This window comes from Dipodomys spectabilis, unplaced genomic scaffold, assembly GCF_019054845.1.
Source record: "Dipodomys spectabilis isolate Male_0828 unplaced genomic scaffold, ASM1905484v1 ptg000134l, whole genome shotgun sequence".
Lineage (NCBI taxonomy): Eukaryota > Metazoa > Chordata > Mammalia > Rodentia > Heteromyidae > Dipodomys > Dipodomys spectabilis.
Genome location: NW_024870811.1, coordinates 1731651 through 1746956, shown reverse-complemented (window position 1 = coordinate 1746956; position 15306 = coordinate 1731651). Strand labels below are relative to the sequence as shown.

Sequence of the window (15306 nt, the reverse complement as noted above, 5' to 3'; positions counted from 1 at the left end):
AAGGCTGTACAAATTGTTCTCCTAAGTCGTTATGGTTTGGTTAATTTCTTAAATTTCAAAAATGCCAGTCCATCTTTTGTGTCCCTACAAATTGTTTTTTCACAATACAAAGCATCAGCAATATCTTACTATAAAAATTCATGTATTCCATGGTATTCTTCCAAGTGAATTGCATGACTTTGATATCAAAATGTATTCAAGAGTTGTTTGTATACATCTATAATGATTCCTGCAGAGTTTGTGATTTTTTTAATCAGAAATAATTTTAACTTATCTGTTGGAATGAATAGTATAGAAACTAAAGATGTTCCGAGTGCATTTCTGAAAAAAGTATATCTATGTTTGTATAATGTCCATAATCTATTTCATTCATCCTAGATATAATACTTTGAATTCTACATTGTTATATCTTGTATAGATTCATTAATAAATGTGACCTTTCAGATTGCATTCCATATAGAAGGAATTTAAGATTCCTTTTTTTTACTAGGTTCTTATATTATTTTATTTCTTTGGGATAAAATGGCAATGTTATCTAATTTCAAGTTTTGTAAAGGTTACCTTTCTAAGGTGAAAATTTAATACACTGATGTCAAACTAACCTTTAGTTCTATGAATTACATGTATGTTACACTTGTATTTTTGTAATCAACTTTTTAATAACTTTTTTTCATTTCTTGCATCAGAAGAATGAAAAATATGGAATACTTCACAAATTTTCATATCATCCTTGTGCAAGTGCCATGTTAATCTCTGTATTGTTGTAATTTGGGTAGACCTGCTGCTGAAGCATGTAGTATACTCTAAATTTAAGTACTTAATGATATAATCTTTATAAAGGCATGTATCCATAGTTGCCTTTTTGTAACAAGGAACCCTTATTGTTCCTAAAAATGCTATTGATCTCATTTCTCTAAAAATCTGTGTATACTGGAAAAAACTTATATAGTTTGTTCGATTTCTCACATTTACAATTTTTTTGTCAATGACTATTTTGTCATTTTCATTCTAAATTTGATCATACTTTGAAACCTTTACAGATAAGTCCAAAGGTGGTGGCTTTTCAAGTACTTATCAACTGAGTTAACTTTGTGGAGCTAATGGACTCAAAGTAAGCCTTGCTTAAGAGCTACTTCTAACTTTCTGCAGCTTAAAATTTCCCAAATGAGGTCTTGCTGGGACAAATATCTACCTAAACCTTTACCCTTCTTCCATGTAGGAACAGACCAACCAGAATATCTTACCCTGACAGCATAGATTGTCTTCCTGGAACAAAGCTAATCTTAGTTACAAGGGATCATAGAGAGATGAACAGTTCAGACAGAATTGTTCAGAATGGAAGGTATTTTATCAAAACATAATTGTTAATTATACTTATCATTTCAAAAGTAGCTAAAGCCAAGAAAGTGAAAAAAATTGTTCATATGCATGATTACCTATTGTCCTGGCCTGTCTATCATCCAACCAAGCAGGAACTTACACTTCTGACATTCTATCACCAAATATTTCCATAGCTCCTGGAGAAGTCCACATGTTTCTCCTCGATATTAGGCCTTAATTTGGTAATGTTTTAATCACAGTGTTTCCTCTTGCCTCTAGCCATAAATCTACAAATGGTAAAGCTTTAAGTCTAACTCTACCAAAAACTGAGGTAGAGGTAATGGAATAATACTTTAAAACAGAGTTGCCTTGATTCCCTAAACACAACACAACAATGCAAAACAATTTTTATATTATATATACTTATATATTTATATGTGCTGATTTTAAATTTCATAAAGTGAATCTTACTAGAATTGATAATTTGACAAATATATTGACATTTATTCCCATAAATAAATTGGAATATAAATAATTAGGTTTAGAATATATATTAGAATATAAAAAGTATTAATGCAATATCTTCGGTATAAACTTGTGATACCTTCTAAGTGTTCATGGTCTTCTGAATTCACATGGTAAAATAACAGTATTTTTTTCTGCTAATATATAAGGGATTTTATTCTGATGCTCTGTTTATTGTTTTAACTCGCTGGTCGCAAAGTGTTTTTCTCCATATTTCTGAAGCATTCTTACTGATTATACCCAAATTTTGCTGATATGATGTCTAAAAGCTATTATTTTTCTGCAGGACCCACGGGTCAGAGGATACCAGGTCCCAGTTATCTGCGTCATCAGATAACAAGGGCATGACTTCTCACATAGGCCCATGCAACATATCAACAGAAAATAATTGAAGACTCATCTCAATTTCTCATTTCCTATAATATTTCAGGGCCCCAATTCTTTACAAGAATTAGCAGTAATCAATTGTGAAATGCAATGCAAGTTAAAATGAAAGATGAGATCACAAAATTTGAATGAAAGTACTGTAATTCAAACTTTCAATTTACAGATGGCCAGCCCATATGAGTGAACAAAATCACAAATGGACAAGGTTATTTTTAATACCCCTCTCCTAATGATTAATGAAAGATTTCAGTGCAGCCAAAAATATAATTTCTGGAATCATAGATCCATAATTGGTCTACCAAGACTAGGAAAACTTGATTTAGAGGTCAAATATAATTTAGAAAAACATTAATTGAGAAGACCCTTTGTGCTTCAAAACACTGGTACTTCAGTAAAACTTGGTTCTGTAGTTTAAAAATGTTGTCATTCTCAAACCAATGATAACCTACATTTAATCTCCTGAAAGTATATTCCTTTTCAAATAAACTTTTTCAAATCATATTCACCAAAATAACACTTGACAAGTAGATGATAGTGACATTAAAAGGTTTTCAAGTGCAGCGAGCAAGTTACAATAGAGTTGATTTATGTACTCAGCACTAATACCAAACAAGTTCAACCATTCATTAAAGTGTAGAAATAGTACCCCCCACCATTTGTGCTCTTCAGTAGGTGCCTTTCAGAAATGTGTTAAATAGATCAGCCTCCCATATTCCAAATCCAAATATTAGCTAATAAAGTAAATTTCATCACATAAGAAGGTACATTCTAAAAAGTCACTAATAGTTGCCTTATCATGTGTTGCCTTATTATATATTTTCCCTATCTGTCTAACATAGTAATAAATATGACTTTAAGTCTTGAATATGGGTACTGATGAGAGATGTGACAAACATAAAATCTGTCTTCTATTTCTATCACATTCCTCTAAGTAGTAAATTTTAGTTTTCTTCTCATTCCAAAACTTATAGGTAGTAGAAAAAATTATCCTTTGTAAAATAAAATAATCACATACCATTGTACAAAGCCATTTATAAAAACTGGTAGTTAGGAATAAATTCTAAGCCATTTTTAAACTTTCCTGTTGACTAAAGATTAATCTTCCAAATGAACGAGAATAAAATCATGTCTAAGTTCTTCACATCTCCAGTCTTGCAAATTGTTATTGCAGATGAATGAATTATGGAAATATAAGCTGACATCAGTTTCCTATATATTCTCCATCCTGGCTGAGACTCAGAAGTTGCACAGCAAAGGAAAACAGGTGCAATGACTGGCTTCTCACATTAGGGTGAATTTTTGGCAGTGCTGGGCTTCGAACTCGGGGCCTAGGAGGCCCAACTGCCCAATCGGTCCACGTGATCACACCAGACTTTGAGCCAGTAAGGAGATGGGCTCTTCCCAGGAACTGAGATCGAGCCACAGGGAGGCCAAAATAGTGCTCAATGCATCATTTAAATATGGGATGTATATTCACATCCATGTGTGGACTGCATCGTGCATTGAGTGTACTTATTGTGTTTATTTTGTATGCTACTCATGGATGTATTGTGTATTTTCTTATGTATATGATGACAGGTATAACTGGGCTGACATGGATAACAACTTATTCCCATGACCACAGGGTGGCCCATGCATTCTCCATCCTTGCTGAGACCCAAGACTTGCACAGGAAAGGAAAACAGATGCAACCATTGGCTTCTGACGTGAAGATGAATTTTTTGGCAGGACTGGGATCTGAACTCGGGGCCTAGCAGGCCCAATTGGTGAATGGGTCCAGATGCGCACACCAGCCTGTGAGCGACAAAGGAGCTCATCGTTCCCAGAACCTGAATTTGAACCCCCTTGGGGGGAGAGTGGGGAGCATAATAGTCATCCATTCATAAGTTGAAGGTAGAAAGCAAATAAGTACATATTTGTATAGAGTAGGATTGATGGTGACCTGTGATGAAATCCAATCTGTGAGTACCTATATTTGAATCTTTTCTGATGCATTAATTTCATGTCTGTGATGATTATTGTCATGCTTCATTAACTCTTCTTTACAAATAATCTATACAACATGAGTCTTGCATATCATTTCCTACTCGCATCATGCACAAACTACTCATTCAAGGATGAGATTGATCGCATGCCATGACTCTTCCTAGGTCCAGAAACAAGTATCTCAGGATCTCCCGCCATTCCCTCCTCTTAGGGGGACTGAATTCAAGCCTCAGTCCTGGAAAAGTTACTCCTTATATACATTTTAACAATAGGATTTATACTTCCGTTCAGATGTTCAGTCCATATTGTGTTTGGTGCGTTTATTCATTTTATTTCTTGTTTTATTAATTTATTTCCCATTTATTGTATTGGCTCTTATGACACTTATACCATTTATTACATTGTTTACATCCTATCACATAGAATCTAGATTTTAGATGTGTTCTCCATCATGCCTGGCAGTGCTAAGATGTGAACTCAGGGCCTAGCAGGCCCAATTCATGAATGGGTGAGTTTGAGCATGGCAGCCTCTAGCCAATGAAGCTGTCAAGTGGTTCCCAGGCACTGAGATCGACCCCCAGGTTTGGCCAAAACAGCGATACATGGATAGGCATACGGTGGTATACAAAGTAATATATATTGTTAAAGAGTGCCAGCGCCGTCTATCTATGATTGAATGACACCTACTACGTTCCTACCAACTCTTAGGTATTTATTATACCACCATTGAAGGAATAATATTCTTTTCATGCTTAATAAACTATACGTTAAGCTCAATCAACATTCTAGGACTATTGCATCCAATTTTAGACTAGACGGATGCATGAACTACTCATTCAATGGATATTCCCATGCATAGGAATGAGTCTCTTGTGATATCCTGCCATTGGTGTCAGGACTGGGATTTGAACCCAGGGCCTATGTTCACAGGTTGTCCTATGGCTTCACTGATAGCCCACAAGCCATCAGCAATGGCAGGTCATATCTACTTTGCAGCCATGTCATTCAAACCCAGGATGGTCACTGTGCAAAAAAAAAATAATAAAACCCCAGACCCCTGATGGTTGCCACTTTTTCTGCTTTCCAGTTTTTTTTTTCTTCCAGAATGCCCCCTGGGCCTAGGATCTTAGGATCAGCTATGGTTCCGGAGGCTGCACCCGAGCCTAGGGAGATCCAAGCTGAGGCAGAGTTTCCATGACCTGAGTTCAAGCCCCATGGTTGGCCAAAAAGAAAAAGAAAAAGAAAAAAGAAATATTTAACTAAATTAAAAAAATAAAGCTCCCTAGTTTGGAATTTCTGCTAGTTTTCTTTCCTAGCCTGGTATTTGAACTCAGGGTCTTGGTAAATCTGTAGCAATGTCAGGGAAGACTTGCTACTACTTGAGTTCAAACCTTGTGCCAAACAAAAACGAAAAACTAACTCACTGACCTAAGCAGGGGGAGGTAGTTGTGGATATGGGAAGGAAGGTATGGTGGGGGAAAACAAAGGAGGAGGTAACAATGCTCAATATGAAATTTACTCATTATCTTACTCTTGTACAATATTTTTACAATAAAAAACGAACAAAGACAAACAATGTAGTTCTCAGAGAAGCACTTTGGAGGTAAGAGAAGGATTTCTGGCTGAATAGCTGTACAAAATTCTACACTTCTTAAAATATTCAGTATGGAACTGAATAAACATAACTGGTTCCATTAAAAATTATGTCAGTGTGTTGGAACTGGGGCCAGTATTTCTGCCATTGCTAGGATTTGAGCTCACCATCCAGGTAACTATTTTGCATCATGGGTGAAGGTGAAGCTTACTGTCCATGAGGAAAGAAATTCAGGCTAGAGTTCCCAGGGCCTGAATGAAGGCCCTGCAATGGAAAAAAATCTCTATACATGTGTATTATATGATATGTATACTTACATATGTATGTTAATTTCATATTATGATGAAGGTGGATCAGTGGTAGAGCGTTTGCCTTGCATGCCTGAGGCCCTGGGTTCGATCCCTTAGCACCTCATAAGCAAAAAGAAAAAATCCAGAAGTGGCGCTGTGGCTCAAGTGGTAGAGTGCTAGCCTTGAGCTGAAGAGCTGAGGGACAGCACCCAGGCCCAGAGTTAAAGCCACACAACCGGACCCCCCCCCCCAGAAAAAGAATGATTTTGTATTTTATTTTTCTTTGATTCATTTATTTATTGATTACTGTATTTGTACCCAATAATTTAGGACATTGACTCATTTTCATTAATATTTTATTAAGTGTTGAAACATAATACATAATTAAATGGAAGCATTTGTCACAGTCTTCACATGATTAAAGTCTCTCACAAGTATGAGCTTTGCCTTATTTATCTTTGGAACCTTCCTATCAGGTTTTCTTTAGATGATTTATACTCAGAAGCCTTTTCTTGAGGATAGGCAAGTGAGGGATAAAATTGTGAGGGTGTGGCTAGAAATGTGGCTTAGTGGTAAATTGCTTGCTCAGCATGCATGAATACCAGGGTTTGAATCCTCAGTGCCACATACTCAGAAAAATCCAGAAGCTGTGGAGTAGCTCAAGTGGCTAGCCTTGAGAAAAAGAAGCTCAGAGAGAGTACCCAGGCCCTAAAATCAAGCCCCAGGACTGTCAAAAACAATAAGCCAGATGCCAGTGGCTCATAAATGGATCAGTAGCTTCTCCTGAGGCTGAGAGCTGAAGACCACAGTCCAAAGGAAAGCCTGTTAGATTCTTATCTCCAGTGAACCACCAAAAGAACCCATCTAGCATTTTGGCTTAAGTGGTAGAGTGTTCACCTTGAGCTGAAGGGCTCAGGGTCAGTGCCCAGACTAGAGTTCGAGACTCACAACTGGAAAAAAAAGTGAGGGTTAATTAAAATACTTTTCCTATTTGCTAATTACGAGAACATTCTTTGGAATATGAACACTTATGTACACCAGAATTGGAGTCAGAGCTCAAGGTTCAAGTGTAGCACATACATATGCCCATCCTCTCAGACTGTAGCATTGTAATATTGTGTCCTATAGGGTTCTTAAAAGTCCAAGGTTAAAAGGCTTATTATGCTCCACAAGCCCTTTGTGATAAGCAGTTGAATTGTATTGTCAATGTCATTATAGTTCTGAACCTAGCAGAGCACAAGTAGCTCATGCCCATCACCCTAGGTCAGGAAATTGAGGTCTCAGGATCACAGGGTGAAGCCAGCCAAGGGATGAAATCTATGACAAAATGACTTCCACTTCTGAAAGGTCAGATGTTCAAGAGCTTCCTGTGTTTCCCTTGGTGATGAGAATTTACTTGCACATTAAATGTTCTTAGAGTTCTCGAGCTATAGAAGAAGGAAAGAAACATTATTGACCTGTCCTGGATTCAAATGAAGTTCTCAGGATTCAAGCCCTAGCTCTGATAGCAGGAAGAACTCCAGTGTAACTCTGTAATTGAAGGACAGAAAACAGTTTCAAAAGCCAGGCTAGGTGCAGAGACCAGGCCTACAGGATTAGGAGGCAGAATGTACACACTCAACAGGGAAGTGAGCTGCAAAACCACTTCATTTATTCCAGGCACAAGCAGCAATGGGGAAAACCTGCAACATTTGATAAAGTTACACCAGGGTCAGGCTTTACTCAGCCTCTTCAAACAATGACTAATTAACCTTCCTCCCTCATGTGAAGGGAGCCTCAGGCTACCGTTAGGTTACCAATAGAGAGCCAGTTTAGTGGGGGAGAGGGGAGGAATAGAGTAAAATAAACCCTGCTCGCTGGTCTTAGGGAGTGGGTTTTTGACTCTCCATCTATCAGATTTAAAGACCCTTCTGTCTCTGCCAGTCCATTCTCCTTCCTTCATTCTCCACATAATTAATGCAAATCCCCAGACTAACTAGAGGCAGGACTGTTTCTATTTTGTCTCCAAGCACATGAGTTAGAACCTAGCTTTGCCCTCTTGACTCTGGGGCCCTTGGTTGCCTGAGAAGTGGGAAAGAGACAGTCTTCCTGCTCTGGGGTTATGTGAAGGCAAACTGCAAAAGGCCTCCTGACTGGGAAGTGTTCCCTTCTTTTCTCCTGACGTCCAAACATTAATCTATCATCTTCCTTCCTTCCTTCCTTCCTTCCTTCCTTCCTTCCTTCCTTCCTTCCTGCCTTCCTGCCTTCCTTCCTTCCTTCCTTCCTTCCTTCCTTCCTTCTTTCTTTCTTTCTTTCTTTCTTTCTTTCTTTCTTTCTTTCTTTCTTTCTTTCTTTCTTTCTTTCTTTCTTTCTTTCTTTCTTTCTTTCTCTCTTCCTATCTATCTACCTACCTACCTAGGTATCTCTTTGCCAGGTCTTGGGTTGAACTTAAGGCCTGGGCACTGTTTGTAGCACTCTACTACTTGAGCCACAACACCAATTCTGGCCTTTTCTGTGTATGTGCTTCTGAGGAATCGTACCCAGGGCTTCTTGCATGCTAGGCAAGCACTCTCTCACTAATCCACATTCCCAGACCCCTCATATTTTTCTTAATGGTAGTTTTTACGTGGGTATGCTACCATTTTATGTCCCCAAGTTTAATTTTCTGAAGACTGGTTACTTCTAAAAAATCCTATTTTCTGTTCCCCTGCCTGATTTGTGACTGTTCTTGCATTGTCCTCATAATAAAATGCTAATAAATACTATTGAGATCTTCAGTGTGCATCATATAAGGACACAGGCCTGGAACCCTGGAAGAGAAAGCAATGGTCCTGATATGAAGAGGATGATGCAGTAGGCGCAAGGATTATATCTGAAAAATAAATAAATAAATAAAAGAAGCTTCATTGCATACAGTGTGTTTGAACTCAGGGAGGTAATATGCACACATAAATAAGTAGGGCACTGATACATAAACGTGGCCTTCTCTTTTTGAAAAAATTTTTGAGGCTATCCCATGGCTTAAACTCAGGGTCTGATGCGTTCCTCAGCTGTTTTTCCCAAGGCTGCGGCTTTACCACTGCCACAGCTCCACTACCAGCCATCTGGTGGTGAATCGGACATAAGTGCCTCCCAGGCTTTCCTGCCTGGTCTAGCCTGTTTCTCCTGCTCAGCTTTCTCTCTCAAAGCTCGATCCCTACCTTCTGGGCCACTGCTCCACTTCTGGTTTTCTGGTGGTTTATTGGACATAAGAGTCTCACAGACTTCCTGCTAAGGCTGACTTTGAAGGGTGATCTCCCAAAAAGGTTTCAAGCGGCTTTCCTCAGGGACTCACCAAGGAGCCCCTCCACACAAACCTGTAGTCTAACTCTCAAGAGGAACTAGAGAAAAGTGATGCATGAAGATGCTTCTAGGGTATTCTAGATACTTAAGGTTGGAGACACACAACACTCCTAATTATTAGATCATTTTGTAGGCAAAAGAAGCAATGCAGACAGTATAAGGATCTCTCTAGCTTTTGGTCCGCCCATCTTGAGACAGTAAATTGTTGTAGCTCAATGCTAACTGGCAGAGCTGGCATGTCCTGTGGACATTTGCTCCCAAATCCTGTGACACTCATTTCTCACTTTTGGTTTCAAACCTATGAACAGATGGTAAGAGGAGGAGAGAAAATCTTTATTAGAGAAAGCAGCTATAAAGGACATTGGGTAGTTAACTTATAAATTCATAACAGTGGTATGACCCTGTTAAGAAGTCGGGTTTCCAGATTAAGAAATGAAGAAGAAAAGAAAGAAGGTGCCAGTGGCTTTTCATTGTAATCTCAGCTCCTTAGTAGGCTGAGATGTAGAGAATCTGAGTTTGAATCCAGCCAGCGTAGGAATGTCTATGACACTGTTATTTCTAAGAGATCACAGAAAAACCCAGAAGTGGGATTTTGATTCAAGGTTAATGCACTACCCTTAAGCACAAGGATCTAAGGAACAATGGTTAGGCTCATAGTTTAACACCAGGACCTGCCCCCTCAAAATGAACCTGTACTTCCATATCTTTGTGTATGTATGTATTATTCCTATAGGTGAAGCTCCAGAGTAGGTATGATGAATGGCACCAATCTAGAAAATTTGTATCCAATAAAATGATTTCATAACAGAGACTGATTTCATGACAGTGCATGTTCTGCGACTCCCCTCACTGTTTCCAGTATAGCCTGAGGGTTTCTCTGCATCCCAGGCCTGCGGGAAGAAGTCTCTCTCATTGTCTGGACAGGCAGACAAAAGGCCTAAGTTCTGTACAGCAGTGTAACAAACAACTCCATCTGTGTCAGATAGTGAGAATGAGTGTGGGTGGGCTCTGAAGTTCAGGAAAAAAGGTCTATTTTTAGCCCAATCTATTTCTTTCCCCAGTGCTCCGGTTTGACAGGAAGCCATTTGTGCCACCTCCCGTGGCAGGCCAAGTCCTGTGTACTTATCCTGCCATTGTGAGACTATATTCCCATGTTCAGATACAGTGCTCATATAATTCAGCAGTCCTTCTGGCAGACAACTAGGGCACTGAAACTCATGAAAAGTTTCCTTGAGGATGACGATGGGCCTATGATGCCTCTCCTAGGTTTCTGGAAGCTTGGGAAATCCAAGCACATACCTGATATCACAAAGCTTCCTGTCATCTAGGGCTCGTAAAGCTCTTCAGGTTTTGAAACATTTGACCTCTCCTAGTTGGGCCCTGGCTGGCTAGGTTTTGGGGTTGAAAGCAGGGCTGGGGTGCTGACCATGAGCTCAGTGTAGAAGCCCAGTGCTTTACCATTTTGTCTAACAGCATCACTTCTAGTCTGTGAGTGTGTGTGTGTGTGTGTGTGTGTGTGTGTGTGTGTGTGAGCCCGTGTGTGCACATTCATATACACCATTCCTGGAATTTGAACTCAGGTCCTGAGCACTGTACCTATTTTCTCTTCTATAAGGATACCCCTGTCCCACTTGAGCCACAGAGCCACTTCAGGCTTCTTTTTAGTGATATGGTCCTGAGAAATCAAACCCAGGGTTTCATATATGCAAAACACTCTACACATTCTCAGCCCTCTACTTCAGGTCTGTTAGTTTGTTTCTATCTTTTCTTTATTGTTGTAGGAGTTGAAATCTGGACCTGGGTACTGTCCTTGAGCTCTTCTGCTCAAGTCTTGTGCTCTACCACTTGAGCCAAACAACACTTCAGCTTTTTGGGGGGGTCCATCGGAGCTAAGTGTCTCTAGGTCTTTCCTGCCCAGGCTAGCTTTGAACCATGATCCTCAGATCTCATCCTCCTGGGTAGCTAGGATGACAGACATGAACAACAAGCACCCAGATTCCACTTCAGGTTTCTTAGTGGTGAATTGGAAATAATAGGCTCATGGAGATAATTGAAGATAATAGGCTTTTTTGTCTGGGATAGTTTGGAACCCAGATCCTCAGATCTCAGCTTCCTGAGAAGGCAGGATGACAGACCTCAGCTATAGACCCCTAGGCTGTAGCCTCTGCTACAAGGGGATCCTTGTCTCCACGTGGTGGAGTGCTAGTTATAAGCCCAAGAGGTAAGGGCCAGCACCTAGACCCTGAGTTCAAGGTTCATGAATGAGAAAAAACAAAACAAAACAATTGTCTGCAGGAGACAACTTACTAGTCCTCAGTAATACATCTTTGTCCCTGCCATGGGGACATAAATGAGCCTCCATATTCTTGTCTGAATAATCATCCTAGTTGTGGAGATGTTACAAGGACCCGAAGAAAGAATGCACCCTGTGAAGGACACAGCACATTGCACTCTTTGCATGACTCAAGCACACAGCATCCTTTGAAAGACTCAGCACACAGCACCCAATGCAGGATGCAGCAAACTGCACCCTGTGATGGACTCAGCACCTAGCTCTATTCCACAAGCTTTCATTAGAATTAGGGTGCTTTTTATCAGTATCACCATTTTTTGAGGAACATTCCACAAACCACACAAGTTCACATCTAATGGTTTAGTGTGGTGTTTTTATTTTTTTGGGGGCGGGGAGGGTTAGCCATGGGGCTTGAACTCTAAACATGAGGATACTATTCTAATAACATTTGCTCAAGGCTAGAGCTCTACCACTTCAAGCCATATTTCAAAGATTCTAGCAGATTTCCTGCCATGTTTTAAAGCCCCTGAGCACCCAGGATGTGGGGATAAGCCAGGGTAACCAGGATGACGGGGATAACCCATGGATCTGGGTTGCAGCAGTTTACATCTGGCTAAGTCAGGTTAGGTGGCAGCTGTCAGCACCAGACTCCTAGATTGCCTTGTGATGAGGTCTTTGAAGTCCTGTCCTTCTTGCCCTTCTATAGTTGAAGTTAGAACATTCTACTTTTTTGGCGGCAGTCCTGGGGCTTGAGTATGGGCTTTGACCCTGTTCCTAAGGGTTTGTGCTCAAGGCTAGCACACAATTGAATGAAACACAGCAGAACTTCTGGGTTTTCTATTTATGTGGTACTGAGGAATCAAACCCAGTGCTTCGTGCTTCCTAGGTGAGCATTCAACCATTGAGACACAGGAGTGAATGAGATATATATAGACAGAGATTGTTGTATATAAAAATTATATACACAAAAAGAGAAATGTCTGCATATTATTAAATTATATATAGTATTACTACCAATTATTAGGTATTAAATTATGTCTCCATTTAATGATGTGTCCCAGTTAACAATAAAGCATTAATTAAAATTACTCAATATCCTGTTATTGTTTATCACATATGTATGTACATACCTACATCTAATTATGTACTTTATAGAATGAGACAGATAGCTATATATTATTAAATTATGCATCATGTATTACTACTAATTATTAGATATTTATGTTTCCATGAAATTTTTATTCTGTTAATGCTTAATAAAATATTAAACTTAATCCACGTCCTATAATTTTTGTGTCTAATTTCATCCTAGAATGATTCCCTACTAATTCAATCTGTTTTTCATTTATTGTAATGACAATTCTTCTACTTATGACATTTTTTACATTATTACATCCTATTACATAGCATATAGATTTGCATCTGAATTATACACCCTACCTGTCACCGAGCACTTTCAAAGAAAAAGAAAACATGTTTCACGCTCGGCTTCTCATTCCACAATTACATGTTTGCCAGTTCTGGGATCTAAACTCAGGGCCTAGAAGGATCAGTTCGTGAATGGTGACTGTCAGCACAGCAGCCTCTAGCCAATTCAGCTGCCAGGCAGTTTTTAGGCCCTGAGATTGAGCCCCGTATGTTGACCACATATTGCACTTAGTGTAGTTACTCATTTTTTGCTTTATTCATTTATTTACCACTTATTTATTGACTTATTACACATGAAATATTTATTACATTTATTACATAGGATATAGTTTTGCCTATGTATGAAACTTCACACCTGACACTCAGGACTTTCACAGAAAAGGAAAACGTATCACCATGGGCTTCTTACTCTATGATTCAAATTTGTTAGTGCTGGCATCTGAACTCACAGTCTACAAGGCCCAATTCATTAATGGGTAAGTGTCAGCATGCCAGCCTGGAGCATATTGAGCTGACTAGCATTTCCATCACCTGAGATTTAGGAGTTGACAAAATAAAAACACATTGACATGCTGATTGTAGTACACAATTAAATATAGATCATTATAGAGTGCCGGAAATGTCTACACATTATTCAGCTATATAGGCTACATTGCTGCCAATTCTTGGGTATTTATTATGCCTTCATGTAATTAATATTATTGTTTTCAGCCTTAATGAATTATTAATTAAATCAACCATTGTCCTGAAACTATAGCATACATGTAATTAATAGTATTCTTTGAATGTGTCAAAAGCATACATTAAAATCAATTGGCCTCCTAAAATCACTCTAATTGTATAGTAGTATTCAGAAATAACTAATTCAACCTTGCCATTCATAATCTTCCATCGGTATTCCTATGACTATGAAGGAGACTCTTTGGATCTCTTAGGGGTCAGGACCAGGCTTCAAACACAGGGCCCATGTTGCTGTGTTGGCCTATGGCTTCCCTGGTAGCCTGCCAGCTTTCAGCAATGCCAGGTTACCAACATTTTTCAACCATGTCTTTCAGACCCAGGATGGTCACCTAGCAAAGAAAAAAATGTAAAATTGGCAGCCATCTGCAAATTGCTAGTGTTTTTTCTGTTTTGCATTAAATTTTTTTCCTGTCAGCCCAATGGCTGGTCCCAATGGACCCAGGAACCCAGGTTTGGCTGTGGGTCCAGTGGCTGCACCCCTGCCTAGAGTGATCAAACCTGGGGCAGAACTGCCACTATCTAAGTTCAAGCTCAGGGCTTGATAAAATAAAAATAAATACAGGAGTTCCGGGAAGATGGCAGAGGAGAAGCTGGAGGCTAAACAAGCTCTCGCATAGAAAGCAGTTTTAGTGCTCCAGTGAACAGTCCTAAGCCAGAGAATCACACCAAGTGTGCCATCCCAGTACAGAGAGTTAGGCCAAAGAGGGAAAATCCAGGCAAGGAAACAGATCTGCGCACTTGTCAGCAGCCACACGCGGCAGCCGTAGCCACCATACCTGCAACACAGAGAGTCCAGGACAACGACGCCAAATGCAGCAGGTGAGTGGATTCTATTCAACACCAGCAAGAACTGATAAGGAGCAGACATCTTCATCCTGCAGATTGCAGACCAGAGATGACCCAAGAACCAAGACTCTGGCATGAGGAGAAGCCTGACATCCTCGCTCCTTCTCAGAGAGCAGAGGAATAAGACCACCCCTCCCCACCCCAATACCAGAGATCTCCATCTTTGATACTGACAAAGGCCTGGCTGAGCAGCTAGCTCCAACTCAGGCTTTGAAAGAAAACAAGAGTCATTTAGCAGGTCACAGGAACCTATCCTGACATTCCAGGCTCAGCTACACTCAGCGAAAAGTCACCCAGCACAGCTGAGCAAGCTCCACCAGCCCCATGAGTGGCTTTCTTCACTGGGTAAACAGAGTCAGAGGCTGCCCCTCCCTATAGTAACCTTGACAATCAATTGACATTCAGTAAACATAAACCCTGAGAACGGCTCCAAGCTGGGCTCTGTCAGTGTCTCAGAAGCTAGCCCCTCAGGGAAAAGCTACTGTTTTCTAAAAGGCCTCTACCCCACCAGAAACTAGCCTCATCACAGCATCTCCAAACTAGAAGAAATAGCCATCTCCCTCTTTTGTGAAACT

The 15306-nt window shown here is 39.8% G+C and overlaps 1 pseudogene; it reads right to left on the bottom strand.

Moving 5' to 3' along the window:
- Positions 1–693: 693 nt before the first annotated feature.
- On the bottom strand, positions 694–793 carry LOC122116442 (annotated as a pseudogene).
- Positions 794–15306: the final 14513 nt, after the last annotated feature.